Source organism: Lycorma delicatula, chromosome 3, assembly GCF_047948215.1.
Source record: "Lycorma delicatula isolate Av1 chromosome 3, ASM4794821v1, whole genome shotgun sequence".
NCBI lineage: Eukaryota > Metazoa > Arthropoda > Insecta > Hemiptera > Fulgoridae > Lycorma > Lycorma delicatula.
The window spans coordinates 105,233,893-105,247,509 of NC_134457.1; the positions used below are offsets into that span (position 1 = coordinate 105,233,893).

At 33.3% G+C, this 13,617-nt stretch overlaps 1 protein-coding gene across 2 annotated transcripts in view; it reads right to left on the reverse strand.

Annotated features, from left to right (window-relative positions):
* LOC142321831 (cyclic GMP-AMP phosphodiesterase SMPDL3A-like) overlaps nucleotides 1–11,663 on the reverse strand; it is a 397,040-nt gene extending 385,377 nt beyond the window's left edge. For both annotated transcript variants that reach the window (XM_075360278.1, XM_075360280.1), the window contains exons 1-2: nucleotides 11,416–11,663; nucleotides 666–819 (exon numbers count right to left, since the gene is read on the reverse strand). The gene's annotated coding sequence lies outside the window, so the exon portion shown is untranslated. The remainder of the gene's footprint in view (nucleotides 1–665; nucleotides 820–11,415) is intronic.
* Nucleotides 11,664–13,617: the final 1,954 nt, after the last annotated feature.

Below are 13,617 nucleotides of genomic sequence, written 5' to 3' on the forward strand. Positions count from 1 at the left end.
TATTTTTGAGCAAATTTATGTTTTTATTAGAATGTAATAAAGCCTTCTATAATGTGATTCTATAGTAACTGTTAAGTGTTATTTTTCTGGGTATAACGCAGAAAAATAACACTTAATTTGTTTTTATTATATGAGTAATCTCTTTTTATTATATGATGCTTATATTTGATATTTTATATCGCTTAATTGTGATTGTTGTATAAAAATTTATTGTGAGAAAAAAACATATGATCAAATTTGTTTTTTTGATGTGACAGAAAGAAAGAATCATTTTTAAGTTCGCTGTAGAAGGTTGATTTAATATTTAAGTATCAATCTTTCCAAAAGGTGAAAATATTTAAATAATTACGTACAATTATTAATAAAAAGAATTTGATGCTTTTCAATAAAATAAAATAAAATAATAATGGCGTGATTTTTTTTAAGTGATATTTATTTGATAATCTTATGCCGTGAGGTGGTAAACTTAGTGGTTTGATTGTATATAAAATTTATATAATTGATTATAATAAATTACTACTTTTAATTTATAATATATATGTGACAATTGTAAAATTGTTTTTCTTATGCATACGTGAATACGTAATGATCGTACATAGATATGCAGAGTAATATATTTAAAATGTAAAATATATTTAATAAAAAATATAAGTTTTGAAACGCACCTGAAAACCGGAGTTCGAAGGTATTATCACATGGCCACTACGGCGGTGTTCGACGCCCGACTGATCTGACATCAACGGAGTCAAGGCGCACCATATCAACTGTTGTGGACGCCTGCGCTCTTAATTTTGTTACCAGCACCCCTAGCAAACTACCCTACAAAACAAAAACAGAATTATACAATAACGATAATTGTACTACTTATTTTTTTATGACATAAGTTACATAGTGTTTATTTTTCATTATTTTTTAATAAAAGCAATTTTTAAACCTATTATAATTATTTTAATGAATTTACAAAAATAAAATAAAAAAATTATCTATCAGCTGGTCAGTTATTTTAAGTTTATCATTATTTATAGTAATTATTATTAACACAATTAATTGCTTCATTTTACACAACTTTCATTTTTTAAATGCTTCATAAAACATTTTATTGGTTTAAATTTTTTTATTCAAAATTTACATTTTTTCGTTCCATAATTTTGCGCTAAGCTATCAATATGGTTATATTAATTAATTTTTATTGTCAATTACCACATGCGTTTTTTCATTGATATTTTATTACAATTTTCAAAATGAATAAAATAATATTGTGATTATCGTGTTATACTACCGCTTATGTTTTAGTCAGAGTAAAAATCATTTAATATTCTCAAATATTTTAGGAGCTGTCTTCAAATTTACAGAAAGCTATAATTATTAAGTCTTTTATTTTTTTTTTTTGTACTTTGATTATTGTAGTTTAGTTAATGACAGTAATCAAGAACTGATTTTCTTGAGACTGAAGAGAATGAACTTCTGAACCATAACTTCCTTTATTACTTTATAATTAGAAACAATTACTATCTCATCTTCTGTGTTAAAGTACATACAAAAGCATACCCAAAACTTTAGAATAAAAGTAGATTAAATAAATATAATATTTATTTAAATAATATTTTTAAATATTTGTTGTATATATTTTTTTAAATTCTATTCTAGTAAACGCTTTTTTCGAAGTTAAGTTCTTTAAATTTTTTTCTTTACATCCTCTTTTTTAACTTGCGTTGATGCAATCGTGTCCTCAAATCTTACAACCTTAATTAAACTTATTTTCCAACTTCATATAATGGTGAAATTTCACACGGTGACGTAAGTCGCGTGAAAATACAACATTCCTTTGTTAATTTCACGTAATTCTATATTTTATATGAAGTAAATCTATAAATAAGTTGTCGAAGGCACAAGGACTACATCTTGAGAAAGGAAGCTGAATCGATTGAATCAAAATCAATCGATCCGATTGATTTGACTGTATTTAGTATGAATAGATCAGATGGTTAGATTTTAATATAATTAGTGTAAATTTACCTTCTAAAATTTATGTACGCTATCATTTGATTTAGTTAATAACTTGTATCAATTATAATAATGGAAACTAGTTTTCCAGGTTATAATATGGAATAATTTGATGTAAAATTTGGTATGACTTCATTAAATTATAACTAAAAAGTAGAAAATAAAAAATAATAATAAAAAAAATAAAACATGTTTTTATTATTAAATAAATAACAAAAATAAAGAATTCGTACTAAAGAGTAAAAAATAATTTTGTTTTTTTTCTGACAATCACTTTTAAAAAATTGCTTTCAAGAAAATTACTGTAAAAAAAGTTCTTTTTATCCAGTGACTAAAAAGAAAAGCATAGGGTGCGCTCTAATTAAAAGTCTTTGTACATGAGTGCGCTGCACGGTTTTCTTTTTAACTTGGATAAATAGAATTTTTTTTAAAAGTAATTTTTTTAAAAACAAAATTATTTTTTGTTTTTTCGTAAGATTTGTTTTCTTTTTTGAAGAAATGCTTTTTTTTTAAAATAATTTTTTTTCTCTTAATTTAATTTTATTCTTATAATTAGTTTTCTTCTAAGTAAAGCTGTTAGATAGAAGGTAGTCTTTGTGTTAAAGGAATTTTTTGGTATGATGAATGATAGCAGCTAATACCTACTATAATTTATAACCACGTTTAGTTACAGTTTTCACTTTTAATTAGTAATGAAAAAAAATGTCCTCTTCGGTTGTTGAATTGAATAAAATACGTATATTTCGTAAACTTCTATTTATTATGTATTACTATATACGATTATAATATTTTTTAAATTTTATAAGAATTATAAATCTGTATTAATTATAGGGAGTTGCTAAAATACTATTTAAAAAAAAAAAGTTATTTCATTTCTTTTATAAATAGGCCATTTTATTTAAGTCAGGTTTTCAGAAGACCAGGTTGTAATCATTTTGACATTGTTAAAAAGGTAGCCAATAACTACAAAAATTGTTGCATTATGTTATTGTTATTGTTGTTTTTCTTAGTTTTATTGTTACGTTGCGGTATCCTCTTTATGGCTCTTTTCTTTTTACCGCATCCCAATCACCACAATAATCTATCCGAATAATCCTCGATCTCAAATATTTTTGGCGCATTACCTACCTAATAACAATAGTACTAAATCTACTTTTCTTAAAGGATGCCTCCCAGGCATTTATCCTTTTATACAACCGTTCTGTAAAGGATGTTCGTTTTTTCGTTTTGTAAATGCAAGAGGAATGTATTTTAATCCCAAAAGCAATGAATTTTGTCCCTAATCCGTTCAAATTCGTGTCATAATAGTTTTTACAATGTAATTTTTTCTCTAGTATTCTCAGTTTTCATTTATTTCAGTTATTTTAAAATTAATATCAGACTGATATTAATTGCCTTTACACACTAGTAACATCATAAGAAAAAAATACATAACAAATTTACCTAATTTCTCTAATAAATTTTACAAATTTTATTTGCATTTTAGAAAAAAATCAGAAGATAAAATTCTATGAACAGGTTTTTTGATGATTAGATTTGTTGTGCTGGAAATTATCCTCAAATTTTGGCACTGGCCTTCATAGTTAAACAACACCGAAGGCGTTCCGGCTTAACGGTATAAAATTTGAACTGACATTAGAACTTCAGTTATAAACTTACATAATCCAAACCTGGGGAAAGATTCAAGAATAATGAAAATAGGTAACTTTTTTAGGAACTTGAAACAACTATACTCTAAAGATAGATTCAGGCTCTTTCAGTCAGTGAGCGCCTATCCAGCTCACTCACTACCTCAGAAGATCGTATTTAGATCGTATTAAGATCGCATTTTAGTAATGACGGGAGCAACATATTAAGAATTATCGATATTTAGTTAAACAGGGAAAGAATGTATATTACAGTAACTAGATGTATCCTGATTACACTTCATTTTCTAAAAAGCTATCAATTAAAGCTCAACTTTAAAAAGGAAGCTTTACCCATCTCTAAAATTTGTGGTTTTGGGTATTTATTCTGTACTATAAATTGTTCATGCAGTATCTTATTGGAAGAGTAAGAGTATAATCGCCAGTGCAGATAATTACACGATTAGTTTTTCTAAAGAAAAACTCTGAGTTTCGCTGTCATTCTGCATTTCGGCTATTAATATTTTGTAAAAATCTTCATACACTTATTATCAAATTTAAAACCTTTATTTTCTACAGTAATATACAATATATTTAACAAGAAATATCGTATGCATTTTTAAAAAGTTATATTTACTCTCTTTTTTAGCATTATGTTTTGAGGTTTTTTAACTCAAAAAAACAGTTTAAAAAATAAAATAAACTATTTCCGTTAAAGTAGTGCTCTTTTCAAACACAATCTACAAATTTTACATCGTTTTGTTATTTATTATAGCAATAGACTTTTAGTAAAATCTTTATATTCTCACAAATATATTTTAAGTGTCTACAAAATCCCAAAATATCTGGAATTTGGTCTTTTCTTAACTGCAGTAATAGCCCTCATTGAGAGCTTGTCAGCGATATATTATAAGTGGTACTTACTTTCATTGGTTCTAGAGTTCAAATAAATTTTTAATTAATGACATATCTGGATCTTACAAGGGGAATGCACATCGGGTCAAGTCAGACTTCATCTCCTTTTTTTTACCTTTTTTTTTTAAATATAAATATATTGATTTTTTAATAATTATTAACCTCTGATTGTAAAAGATTTTGTACAATAAATAATAACTCAATAATAACATTAAAAAAAGTATATGAAAAAATATCAGAAGTTATTAATGAAATAAAGTTTTATGTACTTCTCATTTTAAAAAAAATGTGTATATGTAATTTAATAACCGTACAAGGATCATGTAATGTCCACATCAGATATTTTTTCAATTTAATGTGTGTTTTTTTATTTTTATTATATCGATAATCTTATCCGCTAATATATCTTTTTTAGATATATCTGCGTCTCTTAATGCTAATTATGAAGCTGTATCTGATCAGCACTTTAATCCTAAGTTGTGTGGTTTTATACAATGAGAGGATAGGAAATGGAGGCCCCAGAAATATTTTCGAGCCAAATCACTCCCATAAAACTACAAATATTATGTAATATCAAGGAAGAAATAATTTAAAGAGGTAGTTCTTATTATTATACGCGTAGTTCAGCAAATATTCATATACTATCACTAGGAAAAAAATATTAAAGATATGAAAATGGAGTGGATTGTGAAAGAGATGATCTACCTACAGAAAGAGAAAAACAACCCAATCGGAAGAATTATCTCAGATCTCTTCCAGGAAGGAATATCCTTCCAGCCTCCACTTTTCCGAAAATTATTCTATTTTTATTCAGGCGGGAGCAACATATTACATTACCTGATCAATGACTACGTGAAAGGCTTAACATTGTGCAACAAATTGGTTTTCCTACAGATTTATTTGTTGAAGACATCTTTTTAAGAGCTACTTATATTTTATAACATTCAGGAAGAGCCACAAGTTTATTTTTTTATTTTACTTATTTCTAGAAATTTTACTTAATACAGTTTAAAATTCATTATTTTAAAACATTATGTATTGAGTTTGGACATTACACGATATCGGATTTTTTTTTTTTTTTTAGTAGGTAAATTTGAAGAATTGGTGGAGTTTTTTTAAAAATTAAGTAATTAGATAATTTACATAATGTTATCTGTTTAATTAAAGTTATTAAGTTATGTTCGGCTTAATTCAGCTTTTAAACTTCAGTGTTTCAAGTTTTAAATTTCTTTTTCATTTTCTATCAGATCAAAAATGATTGATTAGTTTTATTTTAATTGATTAATTTATTTTAGTTCTTTTGTCAAATTGTAGGATATGATAATCCTATAGAGAAAAAAAATTAAATTTTGATATTATGCAATTACAGCTACAGATTTTAATTTGTTTATGGAAACTTGGTTTTTTATTTTTTTTAAATATTTATTTGTTATCAAAGGAACAATAATTAATGAATGCGTTCTATTTCATATGTTTCACTGGGTCTAAATTTAATTTATAAGGATGCTCAGTATTTGAATAATGATGCAATATATTTCATTGACCCTATTATATTTTGCAATGTGATGAGAGCTTAAGTGACTTGTTCCTGTGTAGTACACAATCAGCTGTATAATAATAAATTTATTAGTGTAGACTTGTTCAAATAAAAGTAACTGTAAGAAATATGTTAATATATATCAGTAAATTTAGCTTTTTTTTAATATTTAAATGAAATAAACAACTTTACTAGAAATAATTGCACTCGGATGTATAATAAATAATTTAAATAGAAAATCTTACTTCAAAAACAGAATAATAAATAAACCTTATTATTTATATTAAAATGAATCTACTTATTCTATGAAATAACTTATCGTGTCTAAGCATCTGGTATAGAACTTATTCCATTATTCAGAAAAGTTAATTATATGTTAATTATATTGTTCGATCTTATGATATGAATCTTAATACCACTTCAACGTTTTAGTTTCCTATTATTTTCTGAAATTAAGGAAGATGTACTAAGTACACAGAATGAGGATCTAAATTATATACGGTAGTACTAGAATTTCAGTAAATAGTCTCATAGAAATTATAGATAAACCACAATCAAACAAATAATTGAATACATTTATTATCAATTGATGAAATTAAAAATTACTAACATTTACTTACATTTAATGTAATCTGTATTGTTTATTTCGTTGCCACGTATTGTTTTGTTTCTTACGTTTTGACTTAAGACTATTTTTTGTGCTTTTTTGATTTTGGTGGGATTCTTTTATTTCCTGCTGACTGTTCCGGGCTAACGTTTTCTGTTTTTTGCTTTGTTTTATCATTTTTGTTAATTTGCACTCGATCTCTCCTTTTTTTGCGGTGTATTTTTTATTGCTGCGGTTATATCTGATCCTGACCGATGGTGGAGCGTGTCGCCACCTAAAGAGGATGGCTTTACGCCGGTGGTGGAGCGTTGGTCCTCTCGGGCGGGGAGAGGTATCCCCATCCGGGAGAGGTCTGCTCGGAATACGAGAGCAGCAACTTTAGTGACCTCGGAGCGAACTTTCTACTGGCACCTGTGGTGGCGGGGAACATACCTCGGGCGAGGACGTCTGAGCTCCGGAAGCAGTGCTCTCCCCCAGCTGGGGAAGCGCAAAAGAATCTTCCGGCAGCTGCCGTGGGTCAGCCTACTGCAAGACGGCCGAATGAGGAGGCCATCGGCGCTGTTCGACTAGAAGGGACCAGTGGGACATCCTCCGGCACAGGCGAAAGTCCACTGGAAGGTTGGAAGAGGAGGATGCATTTCTCTTTCAATTTAGATATTAATCGATTTAGATATTCTGCAGCATGTGCAGACCATGGTCGACTTAGTTCGTGTGAATATGTTTACCAAAACAGAAAATAAGACTTTCACCGAGGATATGGCCAGGTGTCTCAGTCACGGTGAAGATGTTTGCTTCCGCGCTCGTGAACCTTCCTGCTGCTGTTGAGAGCAGGCAGGAGCTTGCACCTATTGCAGATGTCGGCACTCAGATATTTGGCTCCGGTCGTGGGGTGACAACAGCTGAAATACGGAGAAAGCTGGAGGCTGGTGTTGCGAGTGAGGAAGTGGTTGATCTTATCTCTGTGAGATGGCCTGAAGAACTCTTTAGTAGTGCGGACGTCAAAGTGGGGCTGCAGGGCTTTGACGAGAGCCATGCAGCCATCATGGTACTGGACCTACAGAGCGATAAATCTAGCTTGTTCTTCAGGAATGTCTGTGATAGGGCTCCCTGGCTCTGCAGGATTTTTATAGGAGGAAGGTGACCCCGAGCAGTGTCCTCCGTGATGCTTCTCGTGCGGAAATCCTGTTAGGAGCGACGGAGGCGGATGCGTGAGCGGGGGAGGCTTTTGTTCTGGTTGTAGAAACAAGACTGGAGGAAGCTTTGGTGGCAGAGCATCTCGTCTTGGGACTGCGTGTGGTCGAGGGAGTACCTAGTACCTCGTGTATTATTGACATACCTGCGCACTACCGACTAAACCTCCACCCCTGGCTATCCAGGGGTGGATAGACACCCTGGATAGGTTGGCTATCCACCCTTATGCGGGTCTCTCCCAGGTAATTAGGTCCCGCAGGACTGTCCTGGTATAGTTAGAGACAGCCTTCCAGTTCGTCCCCAAGTGCAATAATATATCTTGCACTTCTTCTGGTGTGAACATATCCTCTTTATGTAAAACATCTAATAGATCTTTTCTCTCACGATCGTGTCTTGCGCACCTCAAACACAAATGGTAGGCGGTTTCCTCCTCGTGGCAGACAGGACATTCATCGGAATGGTCCACGCAGAACCTGAAGAGGTTCCTACCTCTTCATGGCCCGTCAGGAACTGCGTTAAGTAATAATCTAGGGAGCCGTGGCGTCTGCCGCTTCATCGCTTGACATCACTAAGTACCCGAGAGACGAAGGCCGGCTCACAGGCCGGCCTCCGTCATCACGTGTAATTCTGTCGCGTAATTCATCGTCGCCTTGTTCCTCCATAGCGATCATACCCCCACGAGGAAATAGACCATCGATGATACGTGTGATCTCGTTACATTCCCTTGTAATGGGTTCCCTGGGTCTCGGAGCTCTTTTTACTATCAGTCTATAAGGTCTCCCCATGGGTCTGTGTCTATTTCCGCCGATAGTGGCCGCCAGCAGAATTTCTTAAATTTCCCTAATCATCGCTCTGAGTTGCCTCTGTGTTCTTTAGATTGGGCCTTGTATATCTTCTTGGAAGTATATTATCACACACCTCTCTGAGTGAGTTGATCAAGGAGCTTCAGCTGCAGTTACCGCAGTAATGCCTCGTAAGTTAAGTATCCCAGTGAGTGCCTCCTTGTCCAGCGTCCTGGTACTCCAGCAAGTTGCCGTTGTCCTTCCATTCCCACGTCTGTCACCGTCAGTGACCGTCATCATTATAGACTATGGTCACTGGCGGAGTACCCCTCCCATACTCTCCAACCATGAACCCGTGCGGCCAGATCCGGGGTGGCAAATGTGATGTCGACTATAGAACCCGTTGACCCTCTCCTGAATGTGTATGCACACCATTATTGAGGCATACCAAATCCAGAGCTGTGACAGTCTCCATCATGATTCTTCCTCTAGAATCAGTCCTTGTAGACCCCCATGCAGTGGATCAGGCGTTAAAGTCACCGGCCATCATTGCTGGTCGGTGTGCTTGGAGGTCCCTCGTGATGGTTGTCAAGATCAATGTATACATCACTTATGTTTGGTGAAATGTAACAAGCATAGCAGTACACCGGTACTAAAAAAACCGGTTTTAATTTTTTTTTTTTACTTGGTCTACGTCTCTAACAGGTATTTGTCTGCTCATCCATATAGCCGCAGTCCTATCTTCAGACAGTATCTCCAGTCCTCCCCTGGTTACTACTAGTGTTCATCTTGCTAGCTCCCTGGGACATAAGTAGGAGCCGGTGCGGTGCCCCTCCTTATCACATGTTAAGCATTTTGATGTCACAGCGCAATCCGCCGCCCTGTGGCCTACGCTACCACAATTAAAACAGGCTTTAGACCTGACAGCGCCGCTACAGTTGCTGGCGCTGTGGCCCGTCTCGTGGCAGCGGAAGCACTGCAGAGGCTGCTCTCTAATGTCCACCCTGCATGATACCAGGCCAATCCTCACTCTGCCTTTCCTCACGATTAACTCATTGGCGCTGGTTGCCCACAGAAGGCAACTTGTGTCTCGCCATAGCCAGTTCTTATTGTATAGCGTATATTGTCGCGGAGCTCAGAGCCTGTAATCTTCCTCAGACCATCAGTTATGTCTACGCCTTGTGTGCCACGTACAAGGTCCCTAATGCGCAGTGCAGTAGTTCTGCTCTTTGCCGTCACCTTCCCATCCTTTATTGTGTTAGCGACCGTTTGTTTAAATTCCCCGACATTTTTTCGCTCTTCTCTGACTTTTATTTCCATACGGTTTCCGGTCCTCCGTATGGAAAGGATCTCCGTGGTTGGGGGCACCGTGACCTTGCTCCGTACCGTTTTCAATAGGTCCGCGTACGTCGCGGTAGGCTTTACGACAGGTATTTCAAACTTGTGCGTGAACTCCGTTTGAAGTTCGCCTAGCTTTCCATCATTAAACGTCTTGACCTTGTTAAAAATTTTTGCAAGAGATTGTGCGAGGTCCAAGAGATTGTCTTCTCTGGAGTCCACGTAGGCCACGTGAAATGTATTCTTGACAGGAGCCTCATCATCCATCCCCTCTCAAATCAACCTTGCTTCTAATGAGTCTGTCAAGAGATTTCCCGCTTTGACTCCTGGATCATTGAGTAGCCACGCTACTTGAGGATGCCTTGTAGCCAGCTTCTCGTGTAATTTGTTCTTCGTTAGTTCCTTCATATCTATTATCGCAGTGCTATCCAGGGCTGTGCTATCTCTTTTATCGGGCTGTTCTCTGTAAGTATTGTGGTACGCGTTGTTCGCCATGATTTTTTGATAAAGTCTGCCGTGTCTTCATCGGGGACTCCATTGTTATGTTCATCTATAATAGGATAGCCAGAGGCAGTCATAGTCTGTGTTGCTACCTCCGCTGTTTGTTTCTTTCCTGTAGTGAGGGTACTACCGCTGACCATTTTTCTTAATTCTTTTACTGTGCTGCTTAGTCCCGCATCGACCTCTTTTATGCTTCGTTTTACCTTCTTATCGATGCTTTTCCGGAGATCAGATGCCAGCCGTTCCAATTCCACGACAAAGTCCTCGAGCTGTTTGGGAAGCTCCTCTTCCCAGTTGGAGGTTTTCTTTATAATGTGTCTCTCTTTTTTCTAACATCTGTACTGTGAAGGGGGTGAAGCCCCCCAGGCTGTGCATCAAGTGTCAGCACGCTGGCGCTGGCTTTAACAGGCGCAACCTCCATGTTAATATGCTTCTCTGATCTATTCTTCTGCTTTTTTCAAAAACAAAAAAAGGGGGGGTTCTTTTGGAGGATCCGTGAATTATAGAATTCACTGAACTGTAGCTGAGTTTAAAGTTTAAGTGAACTAAAGCTATAATCGATCTTTCGAACGTTTCACTATTTAAGAACAAACAATTTTGTTTTTGTCAGACTACACTGTATCCATCCGCGACTTCCTACACTACTTTCTAAAGCCCATGTGTTTCTAATACTACATTAAAACGTTTATATCTCGCTCAATATTACACCTACAAAGACGAAATGTAAACCTAACACGTATCTTATCCTATCTTAATTTTTTTATCGGTAAAAGTGTGATAAACTGTCTGTAAAAATAATTATTAACCTACAACTTTGTGCCACGTGGTGGCATGGGTGAATACTATATATAACTTAAAACTACCTTTATTTGTTAAATTAACAATCGAAAAACGTTTCAAATGTTGATTACTCACGTATGTTGTTGTTTTATACACACCAACACTTAAACTAGATAAAAATAACAGTATTTTAAAGCACTTATAAATACAGCTCTCCACGTGTTTTATCACTATACACTAATTTGTCAATAACTGATCTAGAGATTAATATTTTTTAATCCGTACTTGTACGAATGTGGATCACTAACACACGTTTTAACAATAATCTGCAATAAAACAACTAAAAAATACCACTGAAGATAGCACTTAACGGCGGAGGGAAAATCACCTCGTAGTGGTAAGGTGCACTATGATGATGAATGTCCTGGTCCTGTCTCGGCTTCGTGAGGCAACCGAGTTATGTCTAAACGGGGGGGGGGGGGGGGGGGTGTGTTAAAAAAACAAATATGTAATCTATATTATTTTAAGCATACTTATGCTATAATCAATATTAATAATTAATATAAGCAATACTTATTATTTAAGAAAGGAATTGCTGATTAATGTACGTTTGAAACGCGTTATTTAACTTCCTTGTATTTGTGGTTTGTTGTATGCACGAGGAAAAGTTAGAGCTTGTTTAACCGGTCAGTGCGTAATAGAATTATATATAATTTAAATTTTTAGCATTTATTTTATTTTTATTTTTTTATGACAGATGCAAAATAATTAATAGTCGGTAATAATTGATTCTGATAGGAATGCGGTCAGCATCCTACATTTTTATTTTTATTAAAAGAAGTTTTGTTTCTTTTATATCAATTTAATAACAAGGAAAAAATCGTAATAAATGATTAACTCATTTATATTATTTAATTCGTGGTTGCACAGTTGAACTGCCAAGTTCTTTTCGTGTAGTTTTAAAAATTATGTCTATTAATGGAAAAACCCTTTTACTTACAACTTCTTTCTTTTTTTTCTTTTAGCAAGTTTTCAACCGATTTCTGACGTAGACAGAGGTAGCTTACTCTATCTTTCATCCAGAATATAAAATTGTTACTAAGCAAAAATATTTTACTAGAAAATTTAATTAAAAGTTTTTCAAATTTTTTGGCAACTTATTGCCAAACTATAATTATTATGAATGAAGTTAAATTAATTTCTATTTGACCTTAGTTAATCTAATTCAAGTTCATTTAAATTCTAATTTAACTTTCCTGCAGTTAAATAATGAGTGTTAGTTATTATTTTTTTTACATTGTCAGAACACTACACAGTTAAAACAGAATAAGATGTTATTTTATATATATCAACAGAACATCATTTAATACTTTATATTATTTTTTAAAAAATCACTAGTAATAATCTTAATATAGATATTAAACTGGCCGATCCTACAAATTATATCTTCGTGCGTCTAAAAATGGCCTGTGTTAAAAGTTATGTTTTAACCGATCTCCATGGCGGTGTATTAGCGTTTTGGTCTATCACCCGGAGTTCCCGGGTTAGAATACCGATCAGGCATGGACGTTTTCACACGTCAAAAAATTTTCTTTTTCATATCCTCAAGTATTCTTCTTAGTATATTCCTTCCCAAACGTATTCAAGTATATTCCTCACAAACGTCTATGGTAAATTAATTCATGAAGAAAAAAGTAAATATCAGATTCATGAAATTCGTGGGGAAAATTACAAGCATTCCCCTACAATGCATTACAGTTTTCAAAATTTGCCTTCAGATTTATTACTCACAAAAAATCATATTTATTTCACAAAGTCACGAATATAATTGTCAATTACTAGAGTCGGATTCCAAGAACATATTATATCAGTCGTTCAAATTAATAGATCATTTATTATGTAACAAATGAATAAAGTTGTCAATATAGGTTTTCCTTCTTTTATCTTTTTCAAAAATTGTTTTCATTAGAAAAATAGTAACGCTTATTCATAAAATGCAATTAAGGAAAGAAAATGTATTTTAAGTTTTTTCTATCCTCTTCGAGTTAATTAATATTCAAGGAAACAGTCCACCTAATCTCTTCTAGTTTGCCATTTATTATTCCCTACAGCCTTACTGAAGTTGTATTGGGGTATGTTGTATGTGTACATATATATATATATATATATACATATATATAAGCTTTACACACATATTACAATTGAAATTAATAGTTTCTTTAAAGAAGAAGGTTTCAGCGAATATTCAATGTTTTTGTAGTTTTATTAAACTGTTGAAATAAAGTAAATTATATTAAAGATCAACATAGAAATACAAAAATATAGTAATAAAATTAA